The sequence below is a fragment of the Wolffia australiana genome, chromosome 2 (assembly GCF_029677425.1).
Source record: "Wolffia australiana isolate 7733 chromosome 2, ASM2967742v1".
Classification (NCBI taxonomy): Eukaryota; Viridiplantae; Streptophyta; class Magnoliopsida; order Alismatales; family Araceae; genus Wolffia; species Wolffia australiana.
Window position 1 is genome coordinate 17,579,954 of NC_135836.1, and position 17,084 is coordinate 17,597,037.

Genomic DNA, 17,084 nt, shown 5'->3' on the forward strand with positions numbered 1-17,084 from the left:
TTTACTCATTTGGAGGGAAAAAAATACAAGTGCAACTTGTGTGCTTCGGTGAATCCAGTAAGAGAAGTTATATTAACAAGGAACAAGGATAACAGCACGAATGTCTTTTGGCGCCATTGTAATCGCCTCCACAAGCAGATACACAATGATTTGAAAGCGATACGAGAAAAACAACTTTCTATGCTGTCATATGCCGGCAAGTCATCATCGACAAAACAATATTACACAGGTTTTTCATTGGACATTTTAAAAACACTAATTGCACGTCATGTTGCGGCGACCGATCATTCATTTAGAAGTGTGGAGCACCCTACATTCAGAGAAATAATACAACACGTCTACCAAGGAGGCCTTGTTCTTCCAGGAGCAAAGGGTGTGCGGAAAGAAACTGTCAAAATTTTTTCAACCATGAAAGAGAAGTTGAAGCAGCGTTTCGATGATGTGCGGCGTGTTTCCTTGACTGTCGATGCTTGGACATCTCCCAATGGTATCCCGGTTCTTGGTGTTACTGTGCTTGTGTGACGAGAGCTTGTGTGACGGCGTGCTTGCTGTTTGAGAGCTTGTGGGCCCATACACGGGAGAGGCGATGAGTGAAGTGTTATATACAGTTCTTGATGAATGGAACTTGTTGGGTAAGGTATCATCCATAACCACCGACAATGCATCAAACAACGGGACCATGATGGTTCATTTAGCGAGGAAGTTAGAGGGTACAAACATTGGTTTTTCACCTCAAAGACAAGTTCCGTGTGCTGCCCATATTTTGAACCTAGCAGTCCAAGCAGGTTTGAAGGCACTTAATATCACTTTTCCAGATTTGTCTTCGTTGGAAATACCGCATGGTCAAACATCGTCTACCGTGGGAAACGTAGTTGTTCGTGTTCGAGCATTGATATCAGCACTTCGTGGGTCCACCAGCTGATACGCCCAATATGTTGATCTATGCAAGAGGCACGGTGCGCCAGACCCGAATAAGATACCACTTGACTGTGCGACCCGTTGGAATTCTACATTTGCAATGCTTAAGAGCGCTTATGCAAAGAGGACCATCTTGGATGACGCTGCTTGCTGCTTGGTATCAACTGCAAAGAAGAATTACTCTTTGTCTGCACAAGATTGGACAATAGTGAAGATTTATGTGATATATTAGAGCCGTTACGAGATGCAACACAAATGCTCAGCGCTTCAAAACGAATTTCAGCATCGGACGTCTATACCACTATGGACGCATTGTTGGAACACATGCATGAAGTGATGGAAAAACTCGATCATGCTCAATACTTTAATGTCAGCACTTTCCTACCATCAACAGAATTGTTGGCCATCTCGAATGCATGCACTGCAATCCAAGGAAAGCTTGTTGAATATGTGGAAACTTTGAGGGGCAATATGATTTTGGCTGCGGCTACGTTGCTTGATTCTCGAGTGAAGCAGAGTGCTCTCAGGCAAGAAGTCTACTAAGAGGTGAGAACATTCATCTTAGGGCTTCTTAAAGAAGAAATAGTGGAGGCGACAACGAATGGGGGACAACAGAATGATGAGGAGCAGAATGTGGGTCATAAAGATCCCCCGTTCTTGGCGAAATATAAACAACGTTTGCTACCAAGTGCATCAAATACATCAATGACATGTCCGGGTAATGAGTTGGACAAGTTCTTAGCGGAGCCACTTTGCAATGATGATGCATTAATTTGGTGGAAGAATGCAGGAGCATTTTTGTTCCCAAATTTGTGCAAAGTGGCTCAGGATGTGTTGTCAATCTCGGCCACAAGTGCTCCGGCCGAACGCTTGTTCTCCAGTGGCCGAGATATTGTAACAAGTAAAAGATCACGTATGGAGGACTTAAGTCTTGAGGTTTTGATGGCCACGAGAAGTTGGATTAATGCGGAGTACAAGATCCCTCTCCCCCTTCCACATGAAGAAAGTGGCGGGCATGGCTACGTTGACGGAGAATGGCGACTAATGTACGTACTTCTCTTAAACTCTTCATTTTTTCATGCACTAAATAATCATTCTTCTTTTAACAATTTTTAGGACAATAAGAGAGAAAACGAAGTCTTGAAGCGCATGCCGGATGACGTGTTTGCTCCTGTCAACAGTTCTCCATTTGGTAGTTAATTGTCTTGTTTTTCTTTTATATAACTATTGCAGTTATTACACTAAAGACATACATGTGCAATGGATTCGTTTCTTTCTCCATTTGAGAATATAAGCAGGCAAGGCACTTTGCTGGAATGTGTTATTTTCGTGTTTGAACTTTGAATGTGGTCTTTTCTGGAATTTAGGTAGTGGAAGAGGAAGAGGAAGAGGAAGAATAAGAAGAGGAGGATAAAGAGCAGAAGAAGAGAAATTTGGAAGAGGAAGAGGGGGAAGAAGAAGAAAAGGGAGGAGAAGAGGAGGAAGAAGAAGAATGTGTTATTTTCGTGTTTGAACTTTGAATGTGGTCTTTTCTGGAATTTAGGTAGTGGAAGAGGAAGAGGAAGAGGAAGAATAAGAAGAGGAGAAGAAGAGAAATTTGGAAGAGGAAGAGGGGGAAGAAGAAGAAAAGGGAGGAGAAGAGGAAGAAGAGGAGGGGAAGAGAATTATCTATTTTCTCAAGTAAAAATTCAAAAAAAGTATAAATGAATGAGAAATTAAGAACTCTGGGCCCCAGAGTCTGGGGTGCGGTCGACTGACCTGGGAAGCGGCCCCGGGGCCGGAACGGCGTCCCGTCCAACGTCCCCCCTTCACCGCCGGGGCTGGGGCCGTGTCATCCGGGGCCGTGAGCCCCCGGGGCCGGGGCCGGGACCGCATCCCGTCACGCGTCCCAGCCCTCCGTGGGGCCGGGGCCGCGTCCCGTCCGAACGGCTGCACACTGCTTAACGGTAACGCTTAACGATGACCGTTATTGTCATCTTCTTCTGTAGTTCAATAGTCCTAGATCTGACTGATCAATTGTTTGATTGGATTGAGCATTCGATTGATCTAATCTGAACCTCCAACTTAGGGTTGGTGCGACCGGTGCAATTTTAGGCCGATGTGCGGTCTGGTTTGAATTTTCGGACTGCAAATCGGACAGCATTATATTAAATCTCACCGCACACTGGCCAAGGTCGTGTGCGGTGCAATTGTGCGGTTTTGGGCCGGTTTTTTTATAGGTTTTTGAAAAAGGGATTAAGGGTCTGCGGGCTGTGGTGTCTGGTGCTGTTCTCTCTCTCTCTCTCTCGCTCCTCTCTCTATCACTCTTCTCTTTCTCTTTGGCGCTCTTCTCTCGCTCTCTCATTCCTCTCTCTTGCACTCTTCTCTCTCTCTCTCTTGTTCCTCTCTCTCTCGCACTCTTCTCTCTCTCGTTACTCACTCTATTGCTCTTCTCTTTCTCTCTAGTGCTCTTCTCTCTCTCTATCGTTCCTCTCTTTATCACTCTCGTCTGTCTATCTGGGCCTCGAGCATTCTTCTTTTCCTCTCTCGTTCCTCTCTCTCCCTCTTTCTCCGATTCTCTCTCGAGCTCTTCTCTCTCTAGTTTCTCTCTGTTTCTCTCGTTTAAGACAGTCAGATGACGCTCTTCTCTTTCGCACTCTTCTCTCTCTGGGTCGTTCCTCTCTCTCTCTCTCTCTCTCTCTCTCTTATCACTTTCTCGCGCTCAACTCTCTCATCCTCTTTCTCACTCTCTCTCACTCTTGTCTCTCTCCCTCTATCTCTCTGTCTCTCTTCTCTCTTTTGCTCACTATTCTCTCTCCTGCTCATTCTTCCCTCCCTCTCTTGAGTACGCAGCTCTGTCCTCTCTCGTTCTCTCATTCTTCCCTCCCGCTCATCTTTTGTCCGATTTTGTGCCATGTGCGGTCCGATTTTGTCGCACAAATTTGGACTGTACATCGATCCGTGCTTTTGTGCAATCGAAAAAATCGCACGCCGGCCGAAAAAATCAGACTGGACCGCACGACCTTCCCTACTACAACTTTTGGGTCCAAAGTTCGATTTGGCCTCAATCTACACCATCGGATCAGATCGTATTAATGCTACTGCCCAATGTTCGGATTAAATAACTCAAAATCAATTGAATTTGAACCAACCTAATGATTTAATTAATTAAAAATTATAAATATTTATGATAACAGCGAGAGATAGAGAGTGAGAGAGAATGAGCAAGAAAGATAATGAATGTGAGGGTGAGAAAGAAACAGAGAGAGAGAGAGAACGAGCAAGAGAGATATAGATCGGGAGAGAGAGAGAGCACGAGGAAGAGAGATATAGATAGGAAAAGAGAGAGAGAGAGAGAGAGCAAAAGAGAGACAGAGAGAGAGAGAAAGAGCAAGAGAGATAGAGATAGGGAGAGAGAGAGAGGGAGAGAGAGAGAGAGAGAGAGAGAATGAGCAAGAAAGATAATGAATGTGAGGGTGAGAAAGAAACAGAGAGAGAGAGAGAACGAGCAAGAGAGATATAGATCGGGAGAGAGAGAGAGAGCACGAGGAAGAGAGATATAGATAGGAAAAGAGAGAGAGAGAGAGAGAGCAAAAGAGACACAGAGAGAGAGAGAGAACGAGCAAGAGAGATATAGATAGGAAAAGAGAGAGAGGGAGAGAAAGAGAGAGAGAGAGAGAGAGAGAGAGAGAGAGAGAGAGAACAAGCAAGGGAGATATAGATCGGGAAAGAGAGATATAGATCGGGAGAGAGAGAGAGAGAACGAGCAAGAGAGATATAGATCGGGAGAGAGAGAGAGAGAACGAGCAAGAGAGATATAGATCTGGAGAGAGAGAGAGAGAGAGAGAGAACGAGCAAGAGAGAGAACGACAGATAGAACGAGCAAGAGAGATATAGATCGGGAGAGAGAGAGAGAGAACGAAAGAGAGAACGAGCAAGAGAGAGAGAGAGAGAATGAGCAAGAGAGAGAACAAGCAAGAGAGAGAGAGCGAGAGAGAACGAGCAAGCAAGAGAGAGAGCGCAAGAAAGAGAGCAAGAGAGAGAGAGCACAAGAAAGAGAGCAAAAGAGAGAGCCAGAGATAGAGAGAGAGAGAGAGAGAAAGAGCAAGAAAGAGAGAGAGAGACAAAGATAAAGAGAGAGCCATATTGTTGGATATTGCCGTTGCGTCGATCACGAAATCGGTGATCTGGTTGTAACTCTCGCGTCCAAGCTCAGATCAAGCTGAAACCGATCCCATTGGATTTGGAAGGCTGAAATCCATTGAAAATGACCCAAAAATCACCTCAAACAAACTTCTTGAGCTCATTTTGGGCGAACAGAAGCAAAGTTTGTGTGACATGTTGAACACGTCAAACGAACAAGGGTTGCCCAAGCTGGCATCCCACTGCATCCAGACAGTAGGATCTGACAGTCTAGATGCATCGGACGGCCAACAATCCCAGAAAATCAAAATAAAAAATAAAAAATCAAAAACTAAAAAGAAAGTAGATGTCCCGCCTTCGACAACATTAAAAGATGTCGACAGCGAGATAGTAGACCTGGAGATCTGAACCGTTGTATATGACATGTTTCATGCTGGCAACGGTCCACATGATGGACCAACGATGTACGCACGCCCTTTTCAAACTAAAGAGTCCTTGGCATTAAATGCCAACGGTGCATTAATGCCAAATTTTTCCCTAGATAAATGCGAGCTGGACAAGTCAGATCAAACGGCTGGATTTCCAGCTGAAAAACACCCAGATTCAATCACAACCGTCGAGGGAGCCATGTCACAACCTTTGACCAGCACCCCCGACAATGCATTAAAGGCATTGTCAGAGGCTTCGCTCCACGTACCGCCCGCCTTTGTATGCCCTTCCATAGTAACAACACCGTCCGATGCTCTGCGGATTCATCAAGCGGACGAGCGAGATATGCCCACGTCGATAGGTCGCTCATCCAAGAAGGCCTTTAACTTTACCGAGTCAGGTCGAGCTGACTCGACCGAGTCAGGCCGAGCTGACTCGACCGAGTTAGGCCGAGCTGACTCGACCGAGTCAGGCCGAGTTGGCGCGACCAAAACCCAATCGAGTTGACCCGATTGACCCCGGCCAAGTTGACCCAACTGATTTAGGCTGAGTTGACTCGGCCGAATCGGGCCGAGTTGAATGAGCCGATTTAGGCCGAGTTAACTCAGCCGACTCTGGCTGAACCGACCTGGCTGCCCAGTTCGACTCGGCCCAACCTAGCCGAGTTGACTTAACCGAACCCGACAGAGACATCTTGGCCAAACCCAACAAAGTTGACTCAACTGCACCCAGTCAAGCTGGCTCTCCTGATGCAGAACACGCGGATCCGGTTGCACCCGACAGCCTTAACTTAGCCATGCTAGACTTCACCAAGTCGGGCTGAGTTGACTTCATAGAGCCCTACTTGACTGAATCTCGCCAAGTTGACTCGGCCGCCTTTGGCCAATTGGACTCGGCCACCCATGGTCAAGTTGACTCAGCCGCATCTGACCGATTTGACTTGGCTAAATGGGTGGCACAGCTAGGACCTAAGCGAGATGAGCAGACATCCAGATCGACACCACCAATGACATGGACGGCAAGAGTTGTTGGACCATCACAAATGGCTACCATCCAACAACTCCCGAAGACTACACTTCCCCCTTTTATGATGACAAGACTCTGACGCGAGGTTATACTGAATCCAAGGGAGTGCAAATAGTTGCATTCTCCAAAGAGGAGGTCTCGCGAATGGTAGCGCCATTCGCCTACACCCTGATCACAGGGTTTGTTACTAAACATTTCCTTATTGATGATATTACACGAACATATTTAGCACCAGGTAACTTCCTTGGACATGTGGTTATCAGCGCCCGTAACTGTCGGAGTGTCTTTATCCGCTTTCAATTGGAAGTGGACTTCAGGAAAGCTTGGAGCCATACCACTTGGACTAGTAGTGGCTCCACTATGCAAACATACTGATGGATGGTAGAACATACAAGCAGTTCACGAGACCATTCCCCTCACTCCATCCCAGTATGGATAGGCTTCCCTGGACTACTAATCTCAAATTTAGGGGTTTTTAATTCATCGTTGGTACTTGAGATTATTCAATAAAAATATATTTAACTGCACTTACTTAAGGGTAGTTAGTTAGTGACGAGTACGAATCTTCTCCACAGGGAACGATGATTAATGATTTAATTCTGTTACTATAGTGATTATCGGTACGAGAAGAGATAGATACGAGAATAGAGTAGGCAAGAGATCAATATTGAGGAAATATAAGTAGAATTATATGAAGTGTTATGAGAATAATGTAGATGACGTGACAGATATGATAGTGATCGAATGCACGAACGGTATGATGGTAAAGATAGATACGAGATAATGGGGACATAACTAAGTGAAATGATAAATGAAAAGATGATAACAAACTATCATTATGATAACGATGATGTCGGGAGAGAAAAAACATAAGGCGAGGACACTTACCTTAGATCCTTATGTTTCGCTAAGATCACGGCGATTTACGAGTGCCAGTAAGCTCCCCCTTTTCTCTAATCATTATTTCAATGCCTTGTTGGCCAAGCTGAAAAATAAATTTGATTGATGGAAACTTCATTTCCTCTCCCCTGGTAAGCGCATCCAACTTATTCGACACATCCTCATTAGTATCTCGCATGCATACCCCAGCAGTTCATTCATTATCGCTCATGATCCTTCGCTCCGTGGAGCGACTATGCGTGCATTTCCTATGGTCGGGTCACCTTGAGGGAGAGCGTAGGCACCACTGGGTTTCTTGGAAAAAAGTTTATCGATCAATAGACGAGGGGAGTCTAGGGATCAGACGCCCTTAGGACGTCCAAGATATGCTTCAGAAGAAGCTCGTGTGGCGTATGTGTACCACAAACTCCTTGTTGGGGAGTTTCATCTCGACTAAGTATGGCGAGTGGGCTCAAAGAGAGTCTGATATTCGGGGCCACAAAAGGTGGTGGACTAGGCAGAGACATTGGCTAGTGGTATCCACTGTTACACATTGGCATGTAGGCCAAGGCACGATTAGTGCATTGTATGATACATGGCTCGCCAACGCGCCCCTAGCCCACCATGCCCACTTCGTACCACATAGATTGCGGTTGACTATGGCACAGATGCTCACGGGCAACACACACCACTTATGGGAACATCATGGCCTCCCACTCAGTATGCTACCACATGCGTTGAATACTACTGTAGGGACCTCTAGCGATCGCCCATTACTAACGAGTCCTTCTCATGTCGGTCCTCTTGGGACCATTTTTGCGACAGATCCCCTACACGTACCTGGGGTCGTCGCATTTGGCATCTAATAATTCTCCCTCACGTCCCCTTATTCCTTTAGAGACTCATGCATCGTGGCCTCCAAACTGATCATCGAGTGACCCGTATCGGTCACTCACTCAGCTTGCGTTACCATTGTTGCCCCACTTATTTCCAGGTTGAGACTATGGAACATCTTTTCTTCCATAGTGAGATCGCTTTAGACTATTGGTGCCAATTTACACATCATTGGCACCCACTAATGAGCAGTCGTGCTTCCCTATCACGAGTGTTTGGCAAGATGTTTATCTCGCCCACACGCTCTAAGCGGAGCCCCTACCTACACATCACCATAGCTTACTTACTATGGGAGATATGGAAAGGGCGAAATTATTTTCATTTTTTAGGGACCCCCCTACGAGTGTTGGATATCATGCAATGAGTCAAGCAATGGATATAACACACCATCAGCTCCTACCGCCCCTTGCATGCAGTTCCGGCCTTATATGCGATCCTCTTCGTACTTGGGGCATTCTGGTGACTGTGACCCCCATCATCACTTGGCTACAATTTTTTTATTGGCATTTGCCGCCAATAGGCATTCTCAAGATGAATGTGAATGGTGCAGCCAAAGGGAACCGGGGACCAGCCGGAGGCGGTGATATTCTTTTCGCTTTCTCATCTTTTTACGCCATACAAACTAACACAACAGTCGAGGCTATGGCATACATGATGGCTTGCTCATGTGCGAGGAGCGAAACCTTCACAATATCATCATAGAATCGGACTCACAAGTGTTAGTCCATATGCTTTGTGTAGGTACATACTCCTAATGATTTTTGTAGAGCGTGTGGCATGACATCATGCGATGTCACCCCCGCTTGACTACTATCTGCCACCAACTACGTGAGGGCAGCCAGACAGCAGATACCCTTGGCAACCATGCAGTATGCACTCGAGCCCCTTCCACTATTTATCTCTCTTGGCAGGATCTTTATCGGGAAGTTCAGGGATGCCACCACAGCACCTCGCCTTGCCGACTCTATGTACGCGTCGCTTCCTACCGAAGGATGGCCCCTACAATTGATGTATTGCATGGAACACTAGAGGTGGGAGCACTCGCCCTCTCACCTGATTGTTGTACCCCATGCGCACCTCCATGCTGACACTTGATGAAGGTGGGAAGAGTTCTGCACAACCCATGCACCACCACTGCGGCTGGGTCCAACATGCTATTGGCACGAGAGAACTTCTCTCGGCCCTTCCTAGATATCACTCATGTATTTTTTTTTTTACTACATTCTTGGCCTGGGCGAGCAAGGTCCGTGTGTAAGTGGGACATTAACGCTCGCTTCAATAAACTTTGATGAAAAATCCACTAAATAAATAAAACCCCCTGGCTTGCATCCAGGGCACGGCTAGATCGGTCTGCGAGCACATACCCGGCATGGTATTTTTTGCCAATAATAAAAAAAGAGAGAGGCATAGAGAGAGAAAATGAGAAAGAGAGAGAGAAACCTAGAAATGGAGAGCAACAAAGAGAGAGAACAAGCAAGCGAGTGAGAGAGAGAGCAGAAAAGGGAGAGTAACAAAGGGAGAGAATAAGCAAGTGAGAGAGAGAGCAGGAAAGGGAGAGCAACAAAGAGAGAGAAGAAGCAAGAGAGAGAGAGAGAGAACAAGTAAACAGAAGAGATGAAGAGAGAGAGAGAACAAGCAAGTGAGAGAGAGAAAGGGAGAGAGATAGAACAAGCAAGTGAGAGAGAGAACACGCTAGAGAGAGAGAATGAGCAAGAGAGAGAACAAGTGAGAGAGAGAGAACGAGTGAGCAAGAGAGTAACAACGAGTGAGCAAGAGAGACAAAGAGAGATATGATGGGTATTATATGGTTGTCAAGCCAAATTATACCATTATGTTTTATTTAAGTCTTTTGAATAAAATATTACATTCATTAGTATTCTAGTGTGATGTTTATAATCAAGTACATGAATACATGCAATGACCTACTGAATTATGATGAGATCATAATACAGTGGTCGCTAGTCTTTTAAAATATTTATATTTGATAGATGGTCAAGATTGACATCAAATTATCTCAATAAAATATCACTAATTAATCCTAATTATATGATAAGTATAGCTGATCTTGTGGCTATTAGTGTGGCGACACTAAGGACATATAATGGGCGCTCTTTGGAGAAAGAGTTCACTGAATTGATCCAAAGAATCCTTGAATGGTATTATACCTAAACGTCGATGAGGTTGATTTATCTCATGGTTGTATAAGTGATCCATTGATCTGAGACACCAAGGACATCTCGTAGATGAATGACTACATGTTGACTACAACTTACAAACCTCTAATCATGGGATTCAAATAATGCATAGCTCTGACGTAGTAAGAAGCTCACAGAGATGATTGAGTACTCACGATGGGATCATCCGTCCTCAATATAAGAGGAGATTAACTAAAGGAAGATGATGTAGCAAATGCTTGACAAAAATAATGAGGATATTGGAGAAGGTGTTCTCCAATGATCCTCGTTACGCATCAGTACTAATCAAATGATGAATTAGCGTTTGATGATCAACCACACCCTAAGTCATTAGAGAGTTTTTCGCAAATGATGGATTATATATAAGGTAACCAATGACGGTAAAGGCTTCATGAGAGAGTCTGAACACTATTCAATATCTTCTAGAACATGAGGTATAGCTTGGCACCCAACTGGTGGAAAACTTAAAGTATCGATTAGGTTAAACAGATCCTTAGTTAATTAATCTATATGTTCATATTGTTAATTAATAAGGGTTGGCCAATAAATATTAATGGGATACTAAAGTTATTAACTAGAATGATACATGGGCCTAGAAGGTCACTCACATAAGATCGTAGGGGCATTGGTGAATATATTTTACTTAATAAGTTTTTTGAGAAAAAACTTAGTGAAATATAAATAGTGAACGTGCACTCATTTTAAGCACCTAGGCCAGGCAGAATTGGGAGCTCCCCCCCTTTGTCCACTTTGATCCCTTCTTCACTCAACCAAGGAGAGTGTCTTCATGGTGAGAAGATCTTCAAGATTTTTAATGAGAGTTGAAGAAGTAAAGATCCAAGAGCAAGTTAATCGTGCAGATACTTCTATAGGCTGGGCACGTGAACAGCTTTAGAACAATCTCATAGTAAGCAAGTCAAGGGTAGAATGAGTTCAGTAAATGTGATTTATGATTTTAAAGATCAAATTAGAATCAATAATCGCTTTCGCATCCATGGAAAAACTTAGTTTTCATCATCGAACTAAGGCACAGAACCCAATAAAAATTAGCAAGTGAGAGAGAGAGAATGAACAGGAGAGAGAGTATGTGTGTGAACCTGAAAGAGAGAAGAGAGTGAAACCCATAGAGACAAAATGAGAGCAAGAGGAAAGAGAGAGCCATAGAGAGTGAACTTGAAAGAGAGGTAGAGAGAGAGACCGACATAGACAAAATGAGAGCAGGAGGAAAGAGAGAGGCAGAGAGAGATGAAATATCACAACATGTCAGGATCGACAGCTCGTGCTACACCACAGGGAAAGGCAAAATGGTTGATGCAAGCTTTAGTAAAAGCAATGAAAGTATACAACAGACACCACGGACCTAGGGCGTAAGACCAGGGTAACAACACAAGAGGTCTAGGGCACTAGCAAGCTCCCAATGACCGGAGTATTCAGCTCGAAAGCCGATATTAGTGGAGGATAATCACTGTCTGTATGTGTCCACGACCGTCGCCAAGAGCAACACGAATCCGACAACTAGAACAAAATGCGCCATCACGAGCTTGGTGGCTAATCCTACGACCCATAAATTTTGGCAACAAGGCTGACAAGGATGACACTGACGAAGGTTAAAATACTAGAAAGTAGAGGGGGAAAGACTGTGACCTGCGGGCCAAGGCCCGGATGTCCGTGGTTGGGGTAGCAAAGGGCTGACTGTCGTTGTAGGCAGGAGAACCAGGGCATGCAAAGCATGCCGTCTGGGTCTCGCGTGTGCACAGGGCGTGTGGAGCACTTGGATCAGCACACGGGGCATTGAACATGTGGGCGCATGAAGCCCCCACGCACGCGCGTAGTGCATGAAACATTAGCTGAGCATGCAGGTCATATGGCAGTCGAATGGTCGCGGGGCGAGGCGTGGGTCGGCGGCTGATGAGCGAGGCACGTGTCGATGACCTACGGGCGTGGCTATCGCCGACAGACGTAGCGGCTATCTTGTGGGCGCGGTTGGTGATGTCGTACCAGCAGGATGATCGCTAGGTGACAGTTGTGAATGGCGTTGACTGACAGGCGTGGCTATGGATTGAGGGGCACTGCGGTGGTCTTGCATGCATGGACGGCGATGTCAAACTGGCAAGTTGAACGTTGGGTGGTGACTGCAGCATTTGTGACTGATGGTGGCAAACCAACAACTGCTAGGTGATGGCGGCATTTATCTAGTTGCAGCTGGCAGAGGGAATCCGAAAGGGAACGACAGTGGTAGTGGAGGCGAACGAGGATATGTGATGACAGTGAGTGGCAACGACGATTCTTCCAGTGGTGGTGATGTCTTTGTGGTGGTGAACGTTGTGGCGATGACAGATCATCTTGTTGTCGTCTTCCTTGGAGGAAATCTAGAAATCTGAAAAGGAAGCCTCCATGGAGGAGGAGGTTGGAACCCCTCAAGAGGGACGAACAACAAAACTCAATTTCTCATAAGAAATTCCAACAAACGTGAGGGCATACCATCCCTTATATAGGATAGGGGGTGGTTTCCCTAATGGGCCAAAATAGGGCAAACGTCCAAAGTGACATGGACTTTCCCCTAACAACCCGAATAAAACTATAAACTCAAAAAACAAACGTGTGGAGCCCGAAACACGGGGGCCCTCCATAAGGTCCATAAAAATACACAAATAAAACGAATGCTAATGACCTGTCATCAGGCCTGGTATTTGAAGCTCGTGTTCTTCGTGTCGGCTCGGGCTCTGCGACGCAGGTGCTAACGAGCTCGGACTTGATCTTCTGGATAGTCCTCCATCAAGAGAGAACTCATGAAAGGGGAGAACAAGCAAAAGATGGAAAGAGATATAGAGAGAGTAAGAAAAGGAGAGAGAATGAGAGAAAGAGAGGGATCTCATTTTTTTTAACTATATGATTTTGATCTAACACTTCGAATAACTTTTCAATTAATTTCGATTATTGAAATTTATATGAATAGGATTTTATCCAGGTTTTGGATTTCTTTACTTGATCATCACGAATAACATGCTAATTTTCATATTAACTGCATGTACTTTATGTATTTATTCTTGCTGAAATTTTCATAAATTTTAAAGCTTAAAATGATTTATTTCCCTTTTGGAACGAATTTCCAATTTTTCTTTATTTAATGGTATTTTAACATAATTTGCTGACATTAATTTCATGAATAAAATAATTTAACATGTCAAAAAATATTATTTTAGTTTTATTTAAATATTTCATTGGATTTATTATAATTTTAATATTATATTATGATTTTTCTTGATTTTCTAGTATTTTTATGCAATTTTCTGAGGTTAAATACAAAAAGAAAATAATTTTAGAAGTCATACAAAAATAAATTTAAATTTGTTTAAATATGTTTAGTAAATTTATTGAATTTTCTGCTCCTAGAAGTTCATGCCACAATAGCCATCCATTATACAGTTCGGAGGAGAGAGGAAATCAGATATATCAAATTGCTCCAAATTGAAACGCCGACATCTGATGATTGAGAAGGATTTCCGGGCAGAAAGTTTGGGGGTAGCGCCAAATTTCCCTCCTCTATCCATCTACTATCTTGGATCTATAAATAGAACCCCACATCATTGTAAAAAAGACACCCTTGGATTTTATTCCTAATTACGATTAACAAAGTGTGTTGCTCATTCAGCATCTTGTTTGGGTCTGTTCTTGTACTCCAAGAGCAAAGGATTGAATGAGTGACATTCAGATCAAGATATGTGAAGAAAAAGCACCACTCAGCCCATTAGGCACATGATGATGAGGTTAGTGTGATCTTTGTTTTTTTCTAACTCACATATTTGTCCTTTTTCTTAGGTTATCATCACTGATAGTCGGGTTTTCCACTCTCGCGCACACCACCTTCAACTCTACGATTTATTGGTACTTATCCACCTCTATCTCTGTCATAAAAGCAACGGTAAAATCCTCATCACTCACCCCACTCATTTGCTCATCGGCGCATATCCACCATTATCTATGTCACAAATATCATGGTATCTCTTTCATCTGGTCCACTCTATTCCACTCACGTCCATCTACGTCTATTGTCACCCAGCGCTCGCAAAGTGTCGTCTAAGGTTTATATTTTTCTACTTTAAAAGTCATATTAAAATTCTCAATACTATTCTATAAATCTGAATAAATGAGTTTAAATAGGCTCAAGATTTTATGACCTTCCTATAGTTACTTTGAGTTATTATTTACCAGTTTCTTTCTTTAAATTAAATTAAATTCTTAAAATAAATATAAAATCTAAAAAAATAATTAAAGATACAACTGGCTTATTCAATACTTTCTTCTTGTGGATTCAACCCTTAGTCTCTCTATGCTCGTAAGGAAATTTTAAGTATTGTTGTATAAACTAGCAACCTTAAAAAAATTATCCGTAATTTATGATACATCATTACTCTAACCCTGTTCGACTTCTATGTCAAGGATTTATAAAACTGATGAATAAATGGGATGATTATCAATGGGGTAGAGAGCTCAATGTGATAATTAAAGTTTTTTTTCAGCTAATATGCTAGACTAGAGAATATATTGTAATGGAATTACAAGGAGCAGTTAGATGGTGATGCACCACATCCTAGATCCCTCCACTTCTCTGTTGAAGTGTACAAAAAAATCAAGTGATGGAGCCCTAAACCAATCATAAAAGTGGAAAAAATGACACTGGGAAATAGTACGACATTCTTGTAATCTTACCCATGTATACATCTCTTTACCTCATTTTAAATGTGATCTAGTAGTGGCTATCCAGCATATCATGAATCATTAGGATCCTGGTTGTTCAACCTGGTTGGTGTTAATGTTTTGAATTTTTCATCCTTCTCTTATAGAGAAAACACAAGCTCTTGAGGAAATATGAGGACCCAAGTTAAGGAAGAGGCATGGGGGGCACAAGATAAAATCATCAGCACTTAAGGAATCGAGATGCATGACTTCTCGATCATCCCCACCCATTTCATCCACTTTTTTACTTTCTATAATTTCTCTCTATCTGACCATTTCTACTGATTCTCTATATACTATATGTCATTTTATATACAAACCATCACTCTATATCTTGTTTCTATGTCTGTAATTTCATAAAACTTTCTATCATTTGGCCCTTGAAAATCTATTTTTGTCATTGCTCCATAGTTGACCATGCACACCCATTTCTAGAGACCACATGTGAACCACTATGTTCCAGCCATGCACAGCCACATGCCTTCCACTATATTACAGTCAATAGTCTGGCCCTTATGGACAGCCTAAAATCCAGAATAATTTAGGGTGATCTCTGACTTTGTACATACTCCAACTTAGGTGATGATGATTGTGCACTCTCTGCACATTACCAATAAACTCCACAAGTTGGAGGCTCAAACTATCAACTGGGTAACATTGATCCACCATTAATTGATATACATTATGATATACTTAATTAATTTGGAATGCCAATAAAGGTTTTGGCCCACTTGAGTCATTAACTAGATCGATATATGGGCCTAGCCACATGCAAATGGTGTTTTGGACATCGGAAGATATACTTAAGTTTGGGGAGTTATTATGAAACTTACCCATTTAGTATAAATAGGCGAAGTCCTTGAACAAAATTCAACCAGGATAGAATTGTTTATGGGCCTTCCCTTATTCTCCCTTCTCCCCACAACTTCACTCTAGTCCACTCTTGATGCGATCGAGACATCGTAATGGTGATGATGGATGGTGAACGGAGCTCCTCAATGTAAAGGAGGAGATTCGATATGCCAAAGATTGCATGGATACTTCTAGAGGCTGCACAAATGAGCAGCTCAACTCGTCTCACTTGAGGATCTAAGGAATTACAGATGTGATCCGTGCTGATATGATTTGGTTCATATTTTTTTGATGTCATTATGATTCCATTTTGTCTTTTGCTGTAAATCATTATTATCTCTCATCTAGATTAAGGCCCTAGAACCCAAAAAAACACCCTCATCATTTGAAGAAATGGTCAACGTCAACAACGAAGGAGAAATAAGCTAGCGAGTGAAACTGTGCTACTAATTCAGTGCGACACCCACCTACCAAATTCTCCTCAATGCTTTGAAAGGTGAATATATATATATATATGGATAGTGAGGTAGAGATAAAGAGATTCTAGATTAGAATAAATCTTGTGTTGATTCTGAAGGGTGAATGTATTGCACATAAAGGTAAGAAGCCTTTTAGACCAGTACATTGTGACTACCTGAAGTCTCTCCGAGGGAAGGGATGCTCTGGAGAACAATCAACACCCTTATGGCCCAATGTCCTGGTCCCTATGTATAGAAAGAGGAGAAACTTCATCCTCTTAAGTCTATCTTCATTAATCCAAAGAGAGACAACCTCTACACATTTAATTGTAATCACCATATTTATAAATGTCTTGATCCCATTATAAGAACAAGTGAATCACATTAATTAGGACATCCAAATGATAGCTTAATAATATATAATTATCCATAGAGTAAGACATTAATCCATTAGGGACAAAGAATTCAGTCGTTGGTAGAGAACTACCCACTTGGAAACTTAAATGTATCAGCCATCTTCTTTCACGATTATTAGAAATCCCTAGTCAGTAACTGACCCCTATTAAATTTTACC